The sequence below is a fragment of the Pristis pectinata genome, chromosome 14 (assembly GCF_009764475.1).
Source record: "Pristis pectinata isolate sPriPec2 chromosome 14, sPriPec2.1.pri, whole genome shotgun sequence".
Lineage (NCBI taxonomy): Eukaryota > Metazoa > Chordata > Chondrichthyes > Rhinopristiformes > Pristidae > Pristis > Pristis pectinata.
In genome coordinates, this window is record NC_067418.1 from 46,482,944 (window position 1) to 46,506,551 (window position 23,608).

General features: G+C 40.4%; 1 protein-coding gene and 1 long non-coding RNA gene across 3 annotated transcripts in view; one reads left to right on the top strand and one right to left on the bottom strand.

The window, feature by feature from the left end:
- pdhx (pyruvate dehydrogenase complex component X) overlaps nt 1-23,608 on the bottom strand; it is a 174,197-nt gene that overhangs the window by 113,794 nt on the left and 36,795 nt on the right. The gene's annotated exons all lie outside the window — the stretch shown is intronic.
- On the top strand, nt 1,669-11,426 carry LOC127577931 (uncharacterized). 2 transcript variants are annotated; one of them, XR_007957462.1, is made up of 3 exons: nt 1,669-1,695; nt 4,327-4,413; nt 10,731-11,426. It is a non-coding gene; the product is annotated as an uncharacterized LOC127577931 (long non-coding RNA). The 2 variants fall into 2 exon arrangements; XR_007957461.1 differs by lacking the exon at nt 1,669-1,695 and adding an exon at nt 1,919-2,102.

The following is a 23,608-nucleotide window of genomic DNA, read 5'->3' on the forward strand; positions in this document are numbered from 1 at the left end:
TTTCAAGATACAAACTGGGAATATGTGTGGAGCATTTAAAGCTAGGCTAAGCAAGAAATGTGAGAATATACACGTACAGGCACTGTTAATTGAGTGCTTGACTAAATATTAGAGGGCATCTCTTCAGGATACAGCAGTATTTATCAAGAAAAAGTGAAATGGTCTTGCAGGCTTTTTCAATACATCTTTCATATTTTGCAATATTAGGGAATTGCGAGATACGAAAGAAGTATTGAAAAAAGAACAGGCTGAAAATCTGGCCATTAAATGTGTAGAGATCGCAAGTGGGGTGTTAAGGGAAACCATCGAGCAATCCCAACAAGAAACAGACTATTCTTGGTATAATCTGAAGATGTCAGAACTACAAGATATTGGGCAAACAACAGGTAGCAGCAGCTTTATACTTGAGAATGCTGGCAATCTTATCCTACTGAGGAGAGAGGGACTTAACAGAATTCGGTAAGTTGACCTGAGTTACACAAGTGGTATTTTAAATGCAAGCATCACTGAAGCAAATGATGTAGTAAAAGTAATGATGATTCAGTGTGTGAAAGTGTGTCTGACTGTTTACCTGGCCATTTCTGTTTGAAAGCATGCCTTCAAAAAGTGTCTTCTGTTTGTGTTCAGTATTAGCTATTGTTATGTCCTGAGAGGAGAGTATTAATCCTTTATACTTGTTGTTGTTAGATGTGCTCATTTCTGTACATTTTATTTTCTTACTTTCTAAGTTTCTTTAGTCATGCTTTATATCTTGAACCAACTTAAATGGTATGAATGTTTTACGAGCTTCTAACCTTACATGTTCTGTAGAAGCTGGCAAACTTTGGAGCTCCTAACACATTACGTAGATTGATGTTTCTGAATTGTATGAAGAGGTGTGAGTTGCTTTTTAAAAGTTTGAACACCCCTTCTTGGAACAAGTAAAGACTAAAGATTAAAGCTTTAATTGCAAATATTGGCATGTTTTCTTTTAAACAATGGGCTTCTTTACATCCATGGGGAATTAAAGACAAGTTGTGGTCTTGAAGCTGAAATTCAAACTTAAAACGTGCTTAGTTTGAAGTCAACAAAGCTTAAAAATGTTTAAATTTGGCTGCAGTTAAAAACTTAATTTTGTTTCATGCTGTCTAAATTTGAAATGAGTAGCTGTATAGATCAGCAGTAACTCAAACCTTCATTAAAGCGCATTCAATTACTTTGTGTCTGACAGATAGTTTTTCATACTAACTCCTGCCATAACTGTTAAATAAGAAAGAACCATAAACTTGATTGGACAGAAGTATTAAATCATCATTACAGACTGATAAAAATGAACTAAAAAGATTCTGTTCAGTTCAGTTACAAGTTAAAGAATTCCCTATGTTTTAAGGGCAAGACTGATTTAAATGTTTCCATTTTTTAAAAAACGAATCCACAAGGTGTTTGAAAGTCCACATTTTTTTTCCTAATGGCTCTTGTACAAGAATGTTGAAGGCTTTTAAGGTATTCTTAATATTCTTCAGTTCTCTATAATTTTTTTAATAGTTATCTGTAAAAACTCAAAAGATACCTAAAGAAGAAATAACTGCAATTTACTTGTGTGTCTTTCTTTCATGTCCTATTTTATCAGTTGAAGTATTGTTCTGAATTAACTTTGGAAGAAATAAGGACCTGATTGCAACAATGAAGTCAATGTGCAGAGTTATGCAAGAATTGGTACGTCATCCAAAAATTAATGTTTTATCAAAACAATTTTAAGATTAACATTTTGAAGAAATCAAGGGTTATGGAAATTGAGCAAGAATATGACGTTTTATTTGCTTTCTTTGTATTCATTCATTCAGTTTGGGCATCACAGGCAAGACCAGCATTTATTAACCATCCTAACTTCTTCAACCATAGCAGTGCTTCAGGTGAAGATTATCTCACAGGGCTTTGGGCAGATTCCTCATGAACGGATTTAAATCTGGCAATGATGGAGTGCTGGTAACGTATTGCCATATCAGCACGGTGGGCTACTTGGAGAGAAACGTGCAGATGCCAGTATTCCCAGGCACCCGCTGTTCTTGTCCTTCTTGGTGGGAGAAGTCATGGGTTTGGGAGATAATGTTGGAGTAGGCCAGGTGAGTAAGTGCAGTGCATTTTGTACATGGTATACAGTGCATTTGCAGTGGGCCAATGGAGGGAATGAACACTTAGGTTGGTGAATGGGATAATGATCAAGTCAGATGCTTTGCCCTCATGGTGCCAAGCTCCTTGAGTGTTGTTGGAGCTGCATTCACCCAGCCAAAAGGAGAATATTCCATCACACTCCCGTGTTATGCCTTATAGATGGTAGAAAGGCTTCGGGATGCCATGAGCTGAGTAACCTCAAGGTACCCAGCCTCCTTGCTTGCAGCCACAGTTTTTGTGTAGCCCGTCCAATTGAATTTTGAGGCAATGGTAATGCCAAGGGTTGGTAGTTAGATACTCTCTTGTTGGAAACGGTCACTGTCTTGCATTAATGTTACTTGTCTATTATCATAACATGCCTGAATGTTACCAAGGTTTGCTACACATAGGCAGGGACTGTTTAATTTACTAGTGAGTTATGAATGGAATCGAATATTTTACATCATCAGAGAACTTTTCCACTTCTGACCATGTAATTAGAAGCATCTCATTGTGAAGATGGCCAGAACTAGCAAACTGACCCAAGGAATACCTGCATTCATGTTCTGGGGCTGGAATGAATACCCTTCAACAATCATAATCATTTTCCTTTGTGCAGAATATAAGTCCAACCACTGGAGTGCTTTCCCACTGACTTCAGTTTTATGAGGGCTCTTTGATGTCACACTTAGTAAAATACTGCCCTGATGTCAAGAACATTACCTCACCCCACGTGAGGAACTGAGTTCTTCGTTTCATGTTTGGATCAAGGCAGCAATGAAGTCTGGAGATGAGTAGTCCTGATGAAATCCAAACTGGGCATGGTGAGCTAGTTAGCGGTGAGTAAGTGCTGTATTACAGCACTTCCATCTCTTTGCTACTGATAGACAGTATATTGATTGGGTGATTCTTCCATATTTTGGGTAAATCTCAGTGTTTTAACTAATCTAAAGTAGTTTGACTGGAGGCAACGCTAGTTCTGGAGCACACGATTTCAGTGCTACAGCCAGAATGCCATCTGATCCCACAGCCTTTGCTGCACTCAGTGCTTTCAGCTGTTTCACGATACCACAGAGAGTGAATTAAAATGGCCAAAGACTGGCTTCAGTCATGTAGGGGATCTCAGGCAGAAGCCAAGGTCAACCAACCAACCTGCACTTATAGCTTAATATTCAAATGGTTTTTCAAAGAACTGGAACAGCGATTAGGGACTGAATGGCCTCTTTAACAGTAATTAAATTCTACATAAATAAGAAAGTTTATGCCTCTCCACCTTGATTGAATCCATTATTTTGAAGTATTTCAAGAAAATGATAATTTATTCCAATCCATCCCAGGACTGCCTGACAAACGTACCTGCACGAATTCTACCCATTTATTATTTTCCCCTGTATTTTCAGACATGACAATAACATGCTGCTTCACACACCACAGCACTGCAGTGGCCAATTGTGCTGTAATCGAAATAATGAGGCTCCACACCAGAGCTATTTATTTGAACAGCAATTCTCTGCATAATTCATGCAATATTAATGATATAAAATGAAGGCAGCAATTAGCAGTCATGGAATGATAATGAGGGATATTTTAAGCACTGATTAGAGAGCTGAAGAACACCTCCCATGTGAGATCTGTTTTTAGCAACTTGCATTATTCCAGCACTTTATGAAACCTCAACATGTAAATTTCTTGTGGCACACAGAATCATAGAACTTTACAGCACAGGTGGTGGCTACATTTGGTCCAGAATGCCTCAGTCAATTCTTTGAAGGCTGCATCTGCTTCCTGAGAAAGAATTCATTTGAAACTTGGAGGTTCCACTGGTGCTCTGCAGCTGGAAGGTGGGGTGCACCAAATAACCACGAGGCTTGACTATGAATTTTATCTAAAGTTATTGCACGTAATCACATGCCTCCACTTTTGAGAGATTGGCAAGATCATATTCTGCATCTAAACTACATTGACAGAACCATTTCCCTAATTATAAGGCACGTATGTGCAGAGGGTAATTTACCACAGCTAAAATAGGTAATGTATTTGAAATTGGTTTAAATAAAATAATTTTCATAGTATCAATCAGCTGCAATTGACATCATTCCAGGGATCACTACGATTCCAGGTTTATCACTTTCTTGCACTGACATCACACTTATTATTTAATGTGTAATACTTCATTATTGACTTGCTTTCTTACAGAACATGTGGGGAAAGAATGATATAGAAAATGAAGAACAGAAGAGGAGGTTTTCTCCCAGTTGTATAATGTTTCAGCTACCAACTCTGGTAATGAATTCCAATCTTAACTTTTGTAGAAAAGTTTCTCATACTCCCTCTCCCATTTCTCTCGCTTTTAATCTGATGGTTATGCCTTCTCATTTACTGAAAAGTGTTTCTACCTGCTCCATGTAATCAAAATTTTAAACAGCTCCATATCCCCATTATTTATTTGAAAAAAACTCCAAGGAATTAACAGCAGCCTGAGTCATCCAATGAACCTTTCCCCAGATGTTAGAAATTGCAGAATTTCCTATAATATAAAATTTTAACTGACAAAGAAACAATGGGCGATGGTGCAAAATCTCCAAAGTAGAAAATATCCCCAAAAGTTGATTTGAAGTTTTAAAACGTGATGACAAACTCCAGAGAAATTAACCCATGGAAATCTAGGACAGAATTTACAAAATTAGAATAAAAATAGAAATGAGAACAGGCTATTGAGAGGTAGAGGGTTGGGTCGGCAGGTGGTCTTGGAAATAGTTCATGAAACCTGCCATTTCCCATCTGCATAAACTGAACAAAATTCACTGCAACTGTTGCAGCTTTCGTAAAGGAAACTCAGGAAGATCAGCAGAAATCAAGGTTGCAACACCTTGAATAAAACTATTACCAGTCCTTCTGGAGGTATCAGCAAACTTTTCCCAAAAATGTCATCCAAATTTGAAATATCAATTCCAATAATTTCAAAAACTACCACATTCATCCTTCACTTGATTTTCTTTCCCTCTCTCTCTCATAAATGCCTCTCTTTTGCACCTTCATTTTGGTTCCTGTCACTCAGGCAGAAGACTCATTCCTCCTTGCAATTCATGGCCTTATGATAGCATCAAGACCCAGATGGCAGTTTAACCACTGACTGTGAGGATCCTGCTGCAGCTAACCTGTTCAGTGAAACTGTCAGGGATGAAGCGGAGGCCTGAACAGCAAAGACAAGTGAAAATTACTACCGATAAATGTAAAGCATTTACAGAACTTTAAAAGAAATGTGCACAGATAAATAAACCTGAAGTCACTTGTGAACTAAATCAATTGTGAACTATGTCACCTTAGAGGTATAAAGAAAAGATGACACTTCACTACCTTGCATCTGGTGCTGGCATAAATTCGGTGCAGCAGATATAAAGAGCTCACCGGTTATCTAAGCCATAGAGACAACATCAAATGATGGAGTACTATTAGAATAGTTAAATTTTCAACATAATCACCTCTTATGGCATTGGAAACATTCATCTTTAGGGGCAGACTCAGATACTCTCAGGATATGATGGGAGATGATGAATTCTTTCTGCGTGAACATCATCATCGTTCAGGCAATAATGTGCAGATGAGATCAGTGGTAGAAATTTTCACCAGGGAGAATTACCACTGTTTCTGAAGGATGCAGAAAAAAAGTCTTCGAGGCCAAAAGTACCAAAGAATAGCAACTTACAAAAACGAGTATTAGCTGCTGAACAAAGAGGTGAAATGTGCAATATCATCAACCCAGCCAGAAACCAAACTCCTAAGTTGCACAGGTCAGTGATTCAGGGGTTCAAAACAATCCTTCTCCATCTGTGCTCCATTTGTGACTTCCATAAAATTACAATGGAAAATTCCATAATCTTGTACTGATGACAAAGATTATTTTCCATACATATCACCAGAGAGATGCACATCAAAAATGTAGAAAATAATGCTACTTAGCTGTTCCTCAGAAGGGCTTCAGCCTGAATGTACTTAAGTCTGTGTCAATTATTCAATAAGCATTGCTGCTAAATTAATAAACAATTTTATACAATTAAATTTATATAAGAATGCCTTCCCAATTTATAAATGAATTTACAATTCTGTCACCAACAAAGGACAAAAAGCAAATAATTCCAAGCCTGAAGGCTCATGAATGTTAAACAGATGAACCTAACACAGAAATAAAAAGAAACATTTATTATGACCTTTTAAGCCAATTTCAAGGCCCAAATTGTCACATACAGTGTCCTTAATTTATAAAAGTAATGCAATCCTGGAAAAAAATTTGTTTTTGAAACTTCATAAACTGAAAAGGCTGAGAAAAATGCATTACGGCTATTTTGGTACAGAGTGTTCCTATGTGTGGAGAGTGCTGTGATACTAGTTGTGAAAAATAGCTTCGTAAATCAAAGACACTTATACAAAAGAGTCAATGGCATTAAAGCAAAAGTTTGCAAATCAAAGCTTGTTAAATCAAAGGATTACTGTATTGCCTATACGGCACAGTTTGAACATTTTAGAATATAAAAAACAATTCCTCAGTGAGGTGGGGAAATACAATGAGTAGCACCTCATAACTATTTACTTTAAAGCTAGCTAAAAGTCATAAATTTGCAAACTATGCTGAAACTTAATGGGGACGACTTTGAGAGGGTTTCCTTAATCATCTGTAATAACTGCAACGTGAAATCTGTAGAAATGGTATCAATGAGCATTTCTCCAGAGGTTCAATAATCTTCTGCTGCAGAGTTACTACAGGCAAAAATCCATAATCATCAAGGAAGAATTCTTCATGGTTTAATATTGTGCTGGATGATGCAGTTAACTGAAGCATTAGTAAAAACATTAAAAATTATCTGAACAACTTAATCATGTGGAGATGATAATTACGAGAAGCCTAAATTCATTAACAAGAGGAATCCATTTATTTAAAACACATGAAATGGATCATGTGTGTCCATCCCTTGGCATGTGACCAAGCACTAAAGTCAATGTGCTTCACACTTCCTTTAAGAAACAGAAATAGTAACACCTGGCACTGCATGACATCATTAATTCAGTCAAACAATTGTGCTTTTCTGGAGTTAAACAGAGGAACAATGGACATCAGGCAGGAGGAGTTACAGACAGGGTGACAAAGGTGTTAGATGCAATTTTTGAAGGTGGCACGGGATGTTGAAAGGTGAGAGGAGGAAATCTTCCAGATTGTACAGGCTTGACAGCTGAAGGCTCTGCCACTGACTGCGAGCGGATGAAATAAATATTGCACATGAATATGTTTATTTCCCTCAGGTACTGCATCTCCATAAATAAACTTGTGCGCATACTGTGTTCTGGCTGCATAAATAAGCATGTACGTCTCTCCAATCACAGTTGCATCTAAAAATAAATGCTATTTCTGACACTTCCTATGCAGTATTTCACAACTCCAGTTTAGCTGGGAAATTCACACATGACTTAATATTAAATGGATTATAAGTCATACAAAAAATTGTTAATCCTTGCAAACATATTAAGTATAAAGAATGCAATCATAAGATGCATATACTTGATTAAATTTGCAAGATATTTACAATTTTTTGTTGATGCAAAAAAGACTTTTCAACCATTTCTTTCATGCACAGGATTTGGAAATGATATGTTCAAATGTTCTTTTGAAATTAAAATTCACCAAAGTTTAAAGTCTACATTATGACACATATTGAAACTGCTGAGGCAGAGAAAGGTTTGCAATGCTGATAAGCAGCCATTGCCCTGATGATTAGGGACAATGAAATAGAATTATCTTATCTTGGGTATTGTTAACTAACAATCAGATGGCTGGGATGCCCTTTACAGTTGCTCTTGGCACAAATTAGTTTAGGAAGCAAACTCAATTGGGAGCTCTGCTGGCAAAATCCAGTCAATTGTCAATCCCACAATTTCCTGTGGGACACCAAACAGAACAAATTCCACTCAGAGTCATTCAGCAGGAAAACAGGCCGTTTAGCCACACTGGTCCATGCCAACCAAGATGCCCATCCAAGCTCGTCCCATTTGCCCACATTTGGCCCATATCTCTCTAAACCTCTCCTATCCATGTACCTGTACAAGTGTCTTTTAAATGTTGTTAATGTACCTGCCTCAACCACCTCCTTTGGCAGTTCATCCCATATACGAAGCACCTTCTGCGTGAAAGAGTGGCCCATCAGGTTCCTATTAAACCTCTCCCCTCTCATCTTAAACCTAACCCTCTAGCTCTTGATTCCCCAACCCTGGGAAAAAGTCTGCATGCATTCAGAACATCTTGGGAGGACAGATGGAAGATTTGATGAAAGGCCAAGCAAGGCAAAGATGAATTACTTTGTTTGGAAGTTAGATGCTACCCAAAACCAATGTAGTTTTTGATTTGATTCAGTGCTGAAGATGACCAAAAGCTTATGTGAGTCAATGTTCTATAAGATGAAACTGGAGTTGAAGTGAGATTTATTGTAAATGTACATCCATCTGCTGTCTAGAATAAATAGGATAATAATTTATGTCTGGCATTGAGTGCCTATAATGCACATACGGTGAAATTGAAGACAAGGATCAAGATATGGTGTCCAAGTTAGATAACGGTTACTCTTATTAGTAATCTTTTCATACTACCCCAGGTCACTTATCTGAAAACAGCGTATAAGAGAACCTTGAGCTTGAGGGAAGCTACATCTGTTTACTGGAGTTACTAGTGCCAGTAAGCACAGCTCAAACCTGAGATTGGTACTTATTATATTAGGTTCAGAGCTGGAGTATGCATTACATTGAAAATGAGTTGTAAATACCTGCCGTGCATTCTTCCCGTACAGATGGAAAGCATTGTGACAGCTACTTTCAATATCGAAAGGTGTGACAAGATATGCAACACAACAGCCTCCAACTCTTAAGTTTGTTGTTCCAGGATTGGTGGCTACATGAGATTCCCATCGATTATTGTGATAACATGTCTTTTGAAAAACTATTTTCCCCCTCATTTGATAAAACTCAATTAGCATTGAAAGACTGAATTTACTTTCGCACTGGTGAGAAACTTCAGAATAATGATAATTACACATCTGAGCCAGATTATTCAACAGGGGAGCTAGGAAACACTTTTACCACACAGACAGCAGTAAGAGCATGGAGTTTCCATCCATTAGCTCAATAATAAGTTTAAATCTGAAATCATTAGATTTTTGCATGACTGTAGTTTAAGGGCTTTGGATTCACTTGGAATATGGTTTAGCTGCTTTTGTTCCTATGTTCCCAATATCACTATTTGATTACTCCCACACTTCATTTACTCAGTCCCTGGGAACTAAAGAACCTCTTGGATGAGGTACTTTAGAGGAATACGACTGGAAATGGTGGTAGTTGCAAGGAAAAATGAAACTACGCAAGTACATTCCCTTGTGAGGTCTCCAGTAAAGAGTTACAAACCTTTATCTCTCAGTTAAGTGAAGTCATGTGTTTAAAATGATATTTATGATAGGAAGAGCATGCCATGGCATTACCAATTACAATCTCACACAGCATAGTTTTTTTTGCATTTAAATTGTGAGATTTACAATGGTAAAAAGTTATTTAAAGTATGTCAGTCTACAGGCTTTGTGCTGCACTGAAATCACACTCTTTTTGCTAAATAAGTTGCATTTTGGGTGCTTTAAATGAAAACAGCTTTTACCTACTGATCCTGCAGGTTGGATGTTGGAGTTGATCATAACTGAGATCGTGATACTGTGTGTACACACACACACACCAAACCCCCTCACCTCACATGTGCGCGCACGCACACACGCACACACACACACACACACAGTCTACATGCAGAACAAATGTCTCTGTTCCTGAAACTGGCAGAACAACTGCGCTCAATAACTGCAAATTAATTTCTTTATTATTTGACACAAATTACCTTCTGATATTCACAGGGTGTTACGTAAATGAAATCAAACAGAAAGTACTGGAACTGCTCAGCAAATCAAGCAACATATCCCTGAGTAGAGATATAGACAGCCTCCACAGAAACTGTCTGACCTGTTCGATATTTCCTGCATCTTGTTTTATTTCAGAATTTCACAATCTGCAGAAGCAATAATTTGTCTTCATATAAGTTGTGTGGTTGGTTGCAGAAGTTTTGGAATTGGATCTGCATAACATAGTTATTTTGTCTTTGACAGGTTTCTCACCTGGAAGTTTGGGATCATTGACAGCCTTGACTTCTAAGGCAGATGAATGCTGGAACAAGAGACAATAGGTGCTGGAAGGTCCAATCTGAAGTGGGTGGGGGCAATTTGATACCCATCTCAAGATGTGTTTTCATTACTTAGGCATAACTAATGGACTCATATACGTAAATTTTGGAAAAATTTTACTATTTAGTTCTCTCGTAACACTTTGTTACACTGTAGACATTCTCTGCTGATGGTGTTAATATGTGCAGTTATTTGCTAGTTCAAAGAGGTATGGTGAAAAAGACCTGCAGTTTCCTCTTCTCCAAACGGAAAAGGAGAAATTCGCAGGTATAAGTTATTGGGTCATTGTTCTTTAAAGGTGTTGTGGTTGCCTAAGACAATAGAATATTTCCCTTTCTCTTTCAGATAAAACTATTATTCACTTGAACAAACAGATAAAAGTTCACTCAGCTAAAAGAAGAGATCTCCATTGGTAAAGTACTCCCTCAGAAGCTCACCAAAAGCTTAGAAACCATCAGCTTTCTCCACTTGATAACTCAGCTAAAGCCTGGAGGTTAACCAGCACAGCTAATGGTGCTGGAGCCAATCCGCTGATCCCTGTCAATGCTTGCGACGTCCAGCTGCATCCAAATAGGTTTTCAGTTGTAGAGAGCTAAACAACCTGAGCTGGAACACCTGAGAAGCAGAGCAGGCTCCTAGAGACAAGGGGGCCTCTGGCAGCATACCTCTGAAGTCCTGCCCTCGAAATGTCGCAGCGGCTTTTGACAGGTTGATGCAGAATGTGAGGCTCCTCTCTCCTACATGTCAGTGCTCTGCTCCTGCAGTGGAGCAGGAGATCAGATGACTTTGTTGCTTCATACCTGCACATTCGGTCCAGCATGCACAAAGTCCAGAATGAGCCGAGCTGTGAGAGGCAGACAGGCAGTGGTTTCCTGCCGAATACCTTTGAGATCCACTGGTGGTCAATCAGCTCGATTCGGCCCATTGATTCTTCAAAAGGAAACGAAGTGGATATGGATAAGGAGCAATGCAGCATATAGTTTATTGGGCTACAGATAACAGGATAGCTGATGAAATAGATCACAGGATGGCAATAGCAAGGGTGGCTTTAATATTGTGAATGTGTACATCTGCAACCATCAAATTAATCAATAAAATGCAAAAGCCTTAAAATATGGACCTTGAAATCTGAAAACTGGAGGGGTTTTAGATATGAGGCAATATATATGTGGTAGAAGATAATTATTGAATATAACAAACAGAAGGGTCCTTGAACCAGTGTAAGAGGATTGACACGGGGTGATAACCATAAAAATGATAAACTGTGGAAGAGGGAGACTGGCTGATCCTAAATCATGCATTTTTCAATAATGAGAAACCATTTCAACATAAGCACTTCAAATTCCTCATCTCTGGGCTCTTCATGGAAACATTTTCTGGGGATTTTTGAGATGTTATTCCTTTTTTTTACCAAAAATTCTCTGTAGATTAGAGAAAAATACATTATGCATCTCGTATAAAGTACAACTGTACAAGCCCAATGTATTTTGTTTTGATTCTGATTTCTAACTGAAGAATTTATGAAAAATTTATATATTCTTACTTTTTTTTTATTTCCCATAACTTTACTTTTAAATTTGCATCTATCCAAATTTGAAAATCTTGTTCTTCCAGCAACGAACATAAAAACTATTGGAAATCACCCAGTGCTTACAAGAAAAAAATGAATGCAATAATAAATTGCATAAACTGACTGTCAGAATTAGTTTCTATAAATCTTGTTTTTCTCCACATAAATGGAAAACCTAAGATTGTATACTTACCATCAAAACCAATAGACAAAAGAGCTAAATGATAAGGATTAAGTAGCTTATTGAGTTTTAACTACCAGTAATCTTGTGGGAAAATATTCACAAACAAGATTAGTGTTGTTCCTCAGCCAGCAAATTCCCAGGCTTTCTATTGTGGAAACATTACAGCATAGGAGCCTATTCAGCCCATCGAGTTGATGCAGGGTCCTTGAAGAACAAACTACATTAACTACATGGTCCTATTCCTCCATTCTATCTCATTACCTTTTCAAACTGATTTCCCTCAAGTGCCTACCCAATTTCCTTTTAAAAACCCCGATATTCTGTTTCTGCCCCCTTGTTGTAAAAAACAGAATATCGGGGCTTTTAAAGAGGAATTGGATAGGCACAGGTTCCAAGTTATGGCCTCTATATGCATAAACAATTTTATTTCTCTGCCTTCTGCCTATCACCTCAAATTTGTGTTCTTGGTCCTTGAACCACCTGCTGAAGCGAACTGCTGTTCAAAATTTACCTTTTCTAAACTGGCCATGGATTTGTACAACCGTATCAAATCTCCTCTCAACCACCTTCGCTCCAAGATGAGGGCAGCTTTTCCCAGTTGAACCATGTAGCGGAAATCCTCATCCCAATGACTCCACAACCACTTCCCCCCCACCACCCCACCGACCTTCCTAAAGTGATGCATATTGCGTTAAACACAAAACTCTAGATGTGGCCTAACTTATAAACACACTGGTGAGGCCACAACCCCCTACTTTTGTTCTCTATTTATGCCCAGAATCCTATGTACTTTACTACATGCTGTCTCAACATGCCCTGCTGCTCTGAAATATACTTATGGGTCCCTGTTGATCGGCAGATCCTTTAAGAATACTGTCATTGTGTCTCCATGTTCTTTCTACCAACATGTATAATTTCTTTGTATCAAATTTCATTTACCATTTCTCTGTCCAATATGCCACCCAATGACCACTTATGGTCTACCTACCATACAACTCTTCAATATTTAAAGACCCCCAAGTTGGGTGGCGGTAAATTATGTAGTATTCCCTGTATAGCTCAGATCCAAGTTATTATCCTGCGTGGGTTCAAGTCCCCTCCAGGGACTTGAGTGCAAAATCAGAGGTTGACACTCGTGCAGTACAGTGGGAGCGTAATGCTACTGGATGATTTGTCTTTCAGCTAAGAAACTAAATTGCTCTCAGTGGCAGACACAAATAATCCTTGGGCACTATCTTGAAGACAATTAAGAAACCTATCCTGAAGTTTTGGCCAATATTTAACCTTCAGTCGACTTTTCTGAAATAGACTATCGAGTTATCATTATAACGTGATTTTTAGGAGCTTGTTGTGTGAAAATTGGCTCCCATGTTTCTTGCAAACATTTCAAAAGTTGAATGTAAAGCACTTTGGAACGTTCTTAAAGGCAGGCAAAAGGTATCACATGAAGTATTGTTGATGACAAGGATGAAACATTCACTCAAAGTTTTTTTCATTCTTTTTTTAAAAACAGAAAACTATCAGATTGTAAGAGAAACAAATCTGAAAATTCCTTAGGCTTTAACAAGCATAATGCAGTGTTGCTTCAAAAACCTGTTCTTTACTCTCAGGCACATACTGAGCAGTTTTCTCAATGTTTCATAACCTTTGGAACTCAAAGTGACAGGATGCAGAACTTGGCACAGAAAAACTACATCTTTGGATAGGCTGTACCAGGTCTAATCCAGCTTTAATTCACAGAAGTATACAGCCAAAAAATGATGAAATGCAGCAAGGTCTGTTCAGATGAAAGTCGGGGAAAATAAATGATTGTTCAAAGAAAAAGTAATGACATTTCAAAGACAGATATGGCAGAACAACTTTATGGCTGGCACCATCTGAACCACACACACACACACACACACACACCCCTTCACTTCTAATTTACGGGGTAAATTATACTGCACTTTATTTTAAAAAATGCAAAATATCAATCTGATTAAGCTGCAACTGATCTTACTGAAAATCATAAAACAGCTAAGTAATAATATTCTCCCTGACAATGCTCGCATTTAGATACTCACATTTAGATATACACAGAAGTTACAAATTAATTCATTAAATGGGAAAAGAGTTTCAATAACTTAATGGATTAAATTACAGCTTTACAGTTCCTCAGAGACATCCAATCATCACACTTAAGAGCAGCTGGATACTCTAATTTCCCAACTGGCTTGTAATTATGTAAAAATTCTACCTCTGGAAAAGTCAGTCAGAGGTAAAATCAAATCCCATAAGCTTGCAGCGTTCAGGCCAAGCATTCAGGTAAATGAAAATGATTTCACATGGGGATGACAAGTTGCTTCTCAATACTGAAAAATCAGCAACACTTTCACATTAGTAATGCTTCATTCATGGCTTCTTTGCCATTTCAAACTTTTATCCAACCTGTCCCCACTCCCAAACCATTAATTTTGTTTGCAAGTTACGATAAACAACACACTTCATTGCCTGCTCTTCATTCCATATAAACATTTCACATTTAACCTAAGTTTAAGAATATTGGTAGATCCAGCTCTTTTACCTTACCCAACCACTACAATATTTATAGCATTTAACAACAGCCTGACATTGTGGCATGTTGACAATCAAGCAACAGAAGAGGACCACATCCTTTACTTAAATTCAGATCACTTGCATGGTTCAATGAACCTTTGATCTTACAGACTGCCATGCTTTCATCATGTTCCAAGGACATGCTTAAAATCCCTCAACCCCACCTCTGATATATAATCAGGTGGTTTTACTGTTAAAATAACAACATGCCATAAAGTACATGACCCTGACATTACAAATTCAGCAACAGCCATCAAGATGAGCACCAGCTTTATGGAAACTACACTTAACTTTTCTAATTCCACTCTGCTCCAGCTCTTTCCTCCACCTCAAGAAACTCAATTGCATTAAATGGTTTTACAATTTTAATTTTATTTTCAGAGTCACAAGATTATACATAATATTCAGTTGCCAATTCCATGCAGCAGATGTTAAGACAGCCATATGCACTGTATATGTATATATCTATTTTACAAGAATGTTTATCAGCTGAACCACTTAAAATCCAGCTAATACCACAGATTGGTTTGCAGATTTGAAGAAGTGCCATAGTTGTTAAACAAATGTGGTTACAGATAGACAATTGATAATGAAACAGTGAATACCTTGGACGTAAATTATATCCACCGTAAGCTTATTTTCCCACTAACCTCCAGAACAGTGTGGGGAAGCAATGGCACAGCTATCTAAACATTTAAACATGCTCTTATAAAGATTAGCTTGATTAAGTAAAAGAAAGTTTTAAAACAGCTAATAAATGCATCCCGAGGACATAGAATATCTGTCTGCTGCCCACCAAGTCTCAATACTTGCCATTCAGTCTGTTCCTTCCCATGATTCTGCTGTCCTACTGCATCAAGAGTCTGCTGGATTAGGTGAGAACAGTGAAGTAGAGTGATTTCTATTAATTTACATCACTGTTCTCATCTAATGCAGCACTTCCCCCAAAATTCTTAATCAGTACTAAGATGACAAACATTGCAGTTAAGCAATGTGTTGAAGATTTGTTATAAACCTAACTTGTTCACTGCAGATAACTGCAATCACAGTGAAACTCTACAATTGAGGAAATTGCTTTCATGTACATTTTAAACACCAGATTTAATAAATGTTAATAAATGATTTAATAAATGATAATATTGTGCTAGTCAGAGGATTAAAAATAATCACCCCAGAAGAGAAGAATGAACAGCATTTTCTGTTTGAACAAGCATTTGGAGGTTGCTACATAGAAGGGTGGTTAATGGTCTGTGAAGTTCTCTGAGAATGCCACGAAAATGTAAGGAGATTGATAACGACTTAATTGAGTGAGCAAGTCTTCAGTATTGATTGATCACAGAATTGTGAATCAAGAACTGTTTTGGGAAGTCATTGGTGGCAATTAAACTGTGAAGTAAACATAAATACTTACTGAAACTAGACAAGCATGAGATAAGGAACAACACTGCAATGTTACATTCTCAGTAAGTGATAGCAATAAATTGAGAAGTTAGCTAGCTTTACTGAGAATCATGGTCTCAGAAGTAATAATAAATTGAAGGCAACAAGACTGGTTGTTGGGTTGTAGTGAGATAAGAAAACAATGAATCCAATAGCTTCCAAGGCCTCAATGACAGGCAGAAGAACTGGCTGTTACTGTCGTAATAAGAGATAACTGAAGGCTGAGGTTAAGACAGTGAAATACCCAAGTGGTGAGACTTGGTCATAAGACCAATGGTGGAGAACCTGACAAAAGCCATCATACTCCTCTGTACCTAATTGTCTCAGTACAAATAGTTAGGATGCTAAGTAATTGGTGAAGTAGAAAATGGAGGTGGTAGCATAACAACCAATAGTCCAGCTGCAACAGGACAAAGATGGATGAAAAAGATTGTGCAGGCACAGGACCATTGATGTTGGACCACCTCATTAGAGAACAGAAGGAATGGAGAAAGAGGCGAGTCCTGGGATTTACCTCCTTACCGAAACCTAGAACAGCACGAGAAAGTAAAACCACAGAAAGGAGGAACCCTGGGATTAAAGAAATCTGGGTACCACAAGTCGGAGACTGATCACCTCAAGTCTTGATGGATAGTATATAGTGGAAGTTGTGAGTGCCTGTACAATTAACACTCTACATAAATCCAAGTATACCTTTTACTTGTTGCTAGAGGCATCACTTTAATACAAGTGCAAATTTGGCACAACGGTATTCTAGACGTTCAAGAGATGCAGTGCCAGCAAGAATCATACACTGAAGCATTCATTGATAACATTTGACTTCAATAGCAAATGGAAGGTTTAAGTAATTATAAGTAATTATAACTATGCAAGTAGCATAGTTCACTTCCCTTCAACCATTTGGATCTTGAACCAACCTGCACAACCCTAATCACTACCTCAGTACAGCAACACCATGACTACTTTGCAATACAATGGACTTTGTTCTTTTTTGTTCTAATTGTGTTTTCTTGTAAAAATTGTGTATAATTTATGTTTTTTCATTATCATTCTTGTGAATGTTGCTTATCTGATGCTATGTGCTTGTAATGCCGCTGCAAGTAAGTTTTTCATTGCACCTGTACATACATGCACATGTGCATATGACAATAAACTCGACTTTGACTTTGATTAAAACCAATCTTCCAAAATGCCTCAACACTAACCAAGGTGTGGAATTTACTGCAGGCATATCAAATTTCACCTTTTCCTCCATGATTTACAGTTGAACATTTAGTCCTAGGAAGATGATTGACCTTGGCAGAGTATAGCTCTGTCTGTCTAACTCTATATCTCCCTGCTACTCATCTCACAGTTGTAACTGCAGTAGAGCCACTTGGCAAACACTGGCAATCCTCCGAACTCCCAACTGAATTCAGCAGGCTGATTGATCAAGCAGAGTTCTGCGCCGCACTTATCACATTGGCTGCTGGGCAGGTAAAGTGACTGGTCATTGATGGCGCCTGTGTTAAGCACTTTCCTCTCTTTGCCAAGAAACTGACAGACAAGAAAAATGAGCCAAAGGGAGATCATGCAGCAGTTCTTGCATTTTCATAAATGCAATTCCACAAGAAAAAACAAATGCAAAGATGGGCAAATTCATGCCTGCACAGGCTGGAGGTGGCAAGAAAGGCCCAGCTTTGTTTTGTAAGGATTAATAAGGCTATACTAAGCACTGACAAAGGCTGAGCAAATGCACTATCAAAAGCCACTGTTGATCTATGTTTGTCGCTGTTGCACCCAGTGCTCCTTTAAGTAGCAGAGTGATCGCACAGAAATTATGCAGCAGTTCAAAAACAAAAGCAGCTCTAAAAAGCCACTTACACCTGGTGGAAAATGAAAGTTGCATCCATCAACTATCAGAGAGAATTGGGGACCCCAAATTTCTCCATTGTTCATTTTTATTTGTAGCCGAAGAACTGATACAAGAAGATAACACTGCAAAGAGTACAAGTCTACATTTTTAAATAACCGATTGTACAGATAGGAACACCAGTAACAAAGTGCAAAGCACTTGTCTATTCCAACAAGTACTGCTCATGAAGGTGAAAAGAGAACTCAAAATTCCCAGACTCAGGATGCTTTCTCCTGGAGGCAACCTGACTACTTTCCATCTGCTGTTCAGTGTGCCGCAGAATGGAGTGGACAGGCAGAAGGTCAGACTGTGGTGGATGAACTGAGAGATGGCGTTCCCATGTGGCACCTTACTATTAGAGATAGAAGCAGATACGGCCAGTCATACCTGCTAGCCGCACTGTTGGGTGATCTGACAGGGCGGAATAGGCAAAGGCAGTGGAGGAGCAGAGTCCCAGAGATGGTGACATTGGCAGCAACAGAATCCAAGAGGCAGTGACAGAGAGAGAAAAAAAAATCTTCAGAGGACTCGAGGGCTTCGGTACGGAGGACTTCGGAGCAGCTAAGTTTTTTCTGTTTATCACTTTTATTAGGGTTTTAAGTGTAAGGGTTAGTTTTTGTTAGGGTTTTAAGTGTAAGGGTTAGATTTTTATAACTTTCTTTAGTAAGTGTTTTAAAAGTTTTTTCTAACTAGTTGAGTGGGGGCTGGACTGCACAGGCATGGCACGGGCAGCTTAAAAAAGCAAACAGCCTATTGAGCGGGCAGCGTCGGAGCAGGCAGCGGAGTGAGAGGCAGCAGAGTGGTCGGGCTTCGGCTCAAGGGGCTTCGGTGTGAAGGGGCAAGGAGGGTAAGTAGCTGGTAAGTAGGTAAAGGTAAGGTTTACCTGTTGTCTATTATAGATTTGTAGGTGGGATTAACTAGGGGGAGAAAAACAAGGTAGTCAGATGGAGGACATGGTCATATGCTGCTGCTGTTTGATGTGGGAACTCGTGGACCTTGCTGCGGTCCACGATGGCCACCTCTGCAGTAAGTGCTTGAGGCTGGACGAACTTCGGCTCAGAGTTGATGAGCTGGAGTCGCAGCTACAAACAATGCGCAGCACAAGGGAGGGAGAGAGTTATGTAGACACGGTCCATCAGGAGGCAGTCACCCCCCTTAGAGCAGGTACATCTGAGGTTCAGGATGCAGATAGAATGGTGACTGTCAGGGGAGGGAAGAGGAAGAAGAAGAAGTCAGGCAGGCAGACAGAGCAGGGAACCCTGGAGGCTGTTCTCCTCAGTAACAAGTTTTCCGCCTTGGAGGCTGTTGAGGGGGATGACCTGCAGGGGCCTAGCTGCAGTAACCAGGCTTCTGGCACTGGGACTGGTACTGCTGCTCAGAAAGGAAGGGTGGGGAAGAGACATGCGGTAGTGATAGGGGACTCGATAGTCAGGGAAACAGATAGGAGGTTCTGTGGCAGTGAGCATGAATCCCGGATGGTATGTTGCCTCCTAGGTGCCAGGGTCCGGGATGTCACTGATCGGGTCCACAGGATTCTTGAGCGGGAGGGAGAGCAGCCAGAAGTTGTGGTCCGTGTTGGCACCAACGACATAGGTAGGAAGGGGGATGAGGTCCTGAAGAGCGAGTTCAGGGAGCTAGGCAGAAGACTGAGGAACAGGACCTCAAGGGTAGCAATCTCGGGATTGCTGCCGGTGCCACGCGATAGTGAAGGCAGGGACAGGAGGAGGTGGCAGATAAATGTGTGGCTGAGAAGTTGGTGCAGGAGGGAGGGTTTTAGATTTCTGGATCATTGGGATCTCTTCTTGGGAAGGTGGGACCTGTACAGAGAGGACGGGTTACACCCGAACCAGAAGGGGGCCAATATCCTTGCGGCTAGGTTTGCTAGGGTGGTTCGGGAGGGTTTAAACTAGTTTGTGAGGGGGAAGGGAACCAGAGGAGTAGGTCAGAGGAAGAAGGGGATGGGGAAAAGTTAGATCAAACAGGTAGAGAGGCTTTGGGGAAGGAGAAGCAGAATACAGGCTATAAAAGTAGTAAGGTAGATGGACTGAAGTGTGTTTACTTAAATGCAAGAAGTGTCAGGAATAAAGGAGATGAACTGAGGGCTTGGATAAGTATGAGGGAGTATGATATTGTGGCTATTACTGAGACATGGCTGACGTCAGGGCAGGAGTGGATATTGAATATTCCTGGTTTTCGGTGTTTTAAGAGGGATAGGGAAGTGGGGAGAAGAGGAGGAGGGGTGGCAATACTAGTCAGGGGCACTGTTAAGGCTGTGGAAAGGATGGATTTTGTAGAAGGATCATCTCTAGAGTCCGTATAGGTGGAAGTAAGGAACAAGAAAGGAGCAGTTACTCTACTAGGAGTATTCTATAGGCCCCCCGGTAGCGGTAGAGATATAGAGGAGCAGATTGGCAGGCAGTGTTTGGAGAGAAGCAAAAATAACAGGGTTGTTATAATGGGAGACTTCAACTTCCCAAATATAGACTGGAACCTGCTTAGTGCCAAAGGTTTAAATGGGATGGAATTTGTTAAATGTGTCCAGGAGGGATTCCTGATGCAGTATGTCGACAGGCCGACTAGAGGGAATGCCATGCTAGATCTAGTTTTAGGAAATGAACCGGGACAGGTGAAGGATCTATTGGTGGGAGAGCATTTGGGGGACAGTGACCATTGCTCCATAACCTTTAAAATTGTCATGGACAGGGACAGGTGCAGAGAGGACAAGAAGATATTTAATTGGGGAAGGGCGAACTACGAGGCTATAAGGAGAGAACTTAGGAGTGTAAATTGGGATGTCCTTTTTGAAGGGAAATGTACCATGGAGATGTGGTCGATGTTCAGGGATCTTATGCAGGATGTTAGGGATAAATATGTCCCGGTGAGGCAGAGAAGGAATGGCAGGGTGAAGGAACCGTGGGTGACGAGAGAGGTGGAACGACTAGTTAGGGAGAAGAAGGTAGCATACATAAGGTATAAGCAGCAAGGTTCAGACAGGGCCCGTGAGGAATATAGAGTAGCAAGGAAGGAACTTAAGAAAGGGCTGAGGAGAGCTAGAAGGGGACATGAAAAGGCGTTGGCTAGTAGGGTTAAGGAAAATCCCAAGGCCTTTTTCATCGTATGTGAAGGGTAGGAGGATGGCTAGGGTAAAGGTAGGTCCGATTAAAGACAAAGGTGGGAGAATGTGCCTGGAGGCGGCGGAAGTGGGAGAAGTTCTCAATGAATACTTCTCTTCGGTATTCACCAAGGAGAGGGGTCTTGATGAGGCGGAAGGGAGTGCTGGTAAGGGTAATGTTCTCGAGGTTGTAGATATCAAGAGAGAGAGGATGTGTTGAAGTTGTTAAATAATATCAAGACAGACAAATCTCCGGGGCCTGACGGGATTTTCCCCAGGCTGCTTCGAGAGGCGAGGGAGGAGATTGTTGAACCGCTGGTAAGGATCTTTGAGTCCTCGTTGTCCACGGGGATGGTGCCGGAGGATTGGAGGGTGGCGAATGTTGTCCCCTTGTTCAAAAAAGGTAGTAGGGATAGTCCAGGGAATTACAGACCGGTGAGCCTTACATCTGTGGTGGGTAAGCTGTTAGAAAGGATTCTAAGGGATAGGATCTATGAACACCTGGAGAATCATGGACTGATTAGGGACAGCCAACTGATAGAGTTGAGGAGGTGACGAGGAAGATTGATGAGGGTAGTGCGGTGGATGTGGTCTATATGGATTTTAGTAAGGCGTTTGATAAGGTTCCTCATGGTAGGCTTCTTCAGAAGGTCAGAGGCCAAGGGATCCAGGGAAGCTTGGCTGTGTTGATTAGGAATTGGCTTGCCTGTAGAAAGCAGACAGTTGTGGTGGAAGGAGTGCCCTCGGATTGGAGGGCAGTGACTAGTGATGTCCCGCAGGGATCGGTTCTGGGACCTCTACTTTTTGTAATATTTATAGATGACTTAGATGAGGGGGTGGAAGGCTGGGTTAGTAAGTTTGCGGACGACACTAAGATCGGCGGTGTTGTGGATAGTGTGGAGGGCTGTCGGAACTTACAGAGGGATATTGATAGGATGCAGAGCTGGGCTGACAAGTGGCAGATGGAGTTCAATCCGGAGAAGTGTGAGGTGGTACACTTTGGAAGGACAAACTCCAGAGCAGAGTACAAGGTAAATGGCAAGGTACTTGGCAGTGTAGAGGAGCAGAGGGATCTGGGGGTTCATATTCACAGTTCACTGAAAGTTGCCTCACAGGTGGATAGAGCAGTTAAGAAGGCCTATGGGATGTTAGCTTTCATAAGTCGTGGGATCGAGTTTAAGAGCCGCGAAGTGATGATGCAGCTTTACAAAACTCTAGTTAGACCACACTTAGAGTACTGTGTTCAGTTTTGGTCGCCACATTATAGGAAGGATGTGGAGGCGTTGGAGAGGGTGCAGAGGAGATTTACCAGGATGCTGCCTGGATTAGAGCGTATGGAATATGAGCACAGGCTTAAGGTGCTAGGGCTTTATTCACTGGAAAGGAGGAGGATGAGAGGAGACATGAGGTATATAAAATATTGAGAGGAATAGATAGAGTAAACAGCCAGCACCTCCTTCCCAGGGCACCAATGCTCAAGACGAGGGGGCATGGCTTTAAGGTTATGGGTGGGAGGTTCAGGGGAGATATCAGGGGGAGGTTTTTCACCCAGAGAGTGGTTGGTGCATGGAATGCACTGCCTGGGGTGGTGGTGGAGGCAGATACATTGGACAGGTTCAAGAGTTTGTTGGATAGGCACAATGGAGGAATGTGAGATAGAGGGATATGCGGGAGGAAAGGGTTAGATAGTATGAGGGTGGTTTGATGGACGGCACAACATGGTGGGCCGAAGGGCCTGTTTTGTGCTGTATGGTTCTATGGTTCTAGTAGGCAATGTAAACAAGAGGCAGTAACAGCAGGGTCCGAGGTGGTGACAGGATGAGTGTGAGGGATACAAGTGAGGGGTGAGAGGGAGGAAAAGAGGAGCCACAGGATCACACTGGCAGCATTATCAGCAATAACAGGGATCCTGGGAACAGAGGTGATGATGAGGGCAGAGTGGGGCTGGCAGTGGTGACAGTGGATGGTGCAGAGGTGGGCGTGGGCAATGGAAGAAGTATCAATATCTCCTGGAGGTGGCAATGTTGATAACATGATTACCATAGAAACAAGTATATTAGACAAATCCATATATACTGCGCTGCTCCCCTTTTGGGAACTTTAATTTTAGGAATACACCTTTCTCGAATTGAAATTATTTTTAGTTTTTCCCTACTAGCCAGTAATGAAAAAAAGCCAATTCAAGTTTTGAAAACTTTCTTATTCCTTTTTTCCCTCTTATTTATTTTTTGGGATCTGGGCCTCACTGCCAAGCCCAGCATTTATTCCCCCATCCCTAACTGCCCTTGAACTGCGTGGCTTGCTCTGCTTTTCAGAGGCACTTTAAAGGTCCACCACATTTATAGTGTTATGTTTTACAATTTTATTGCTTCATTCAGTAAAATGTGACCAAACACAAAAAAATTAATGTCAAATTCCACCAAACCCA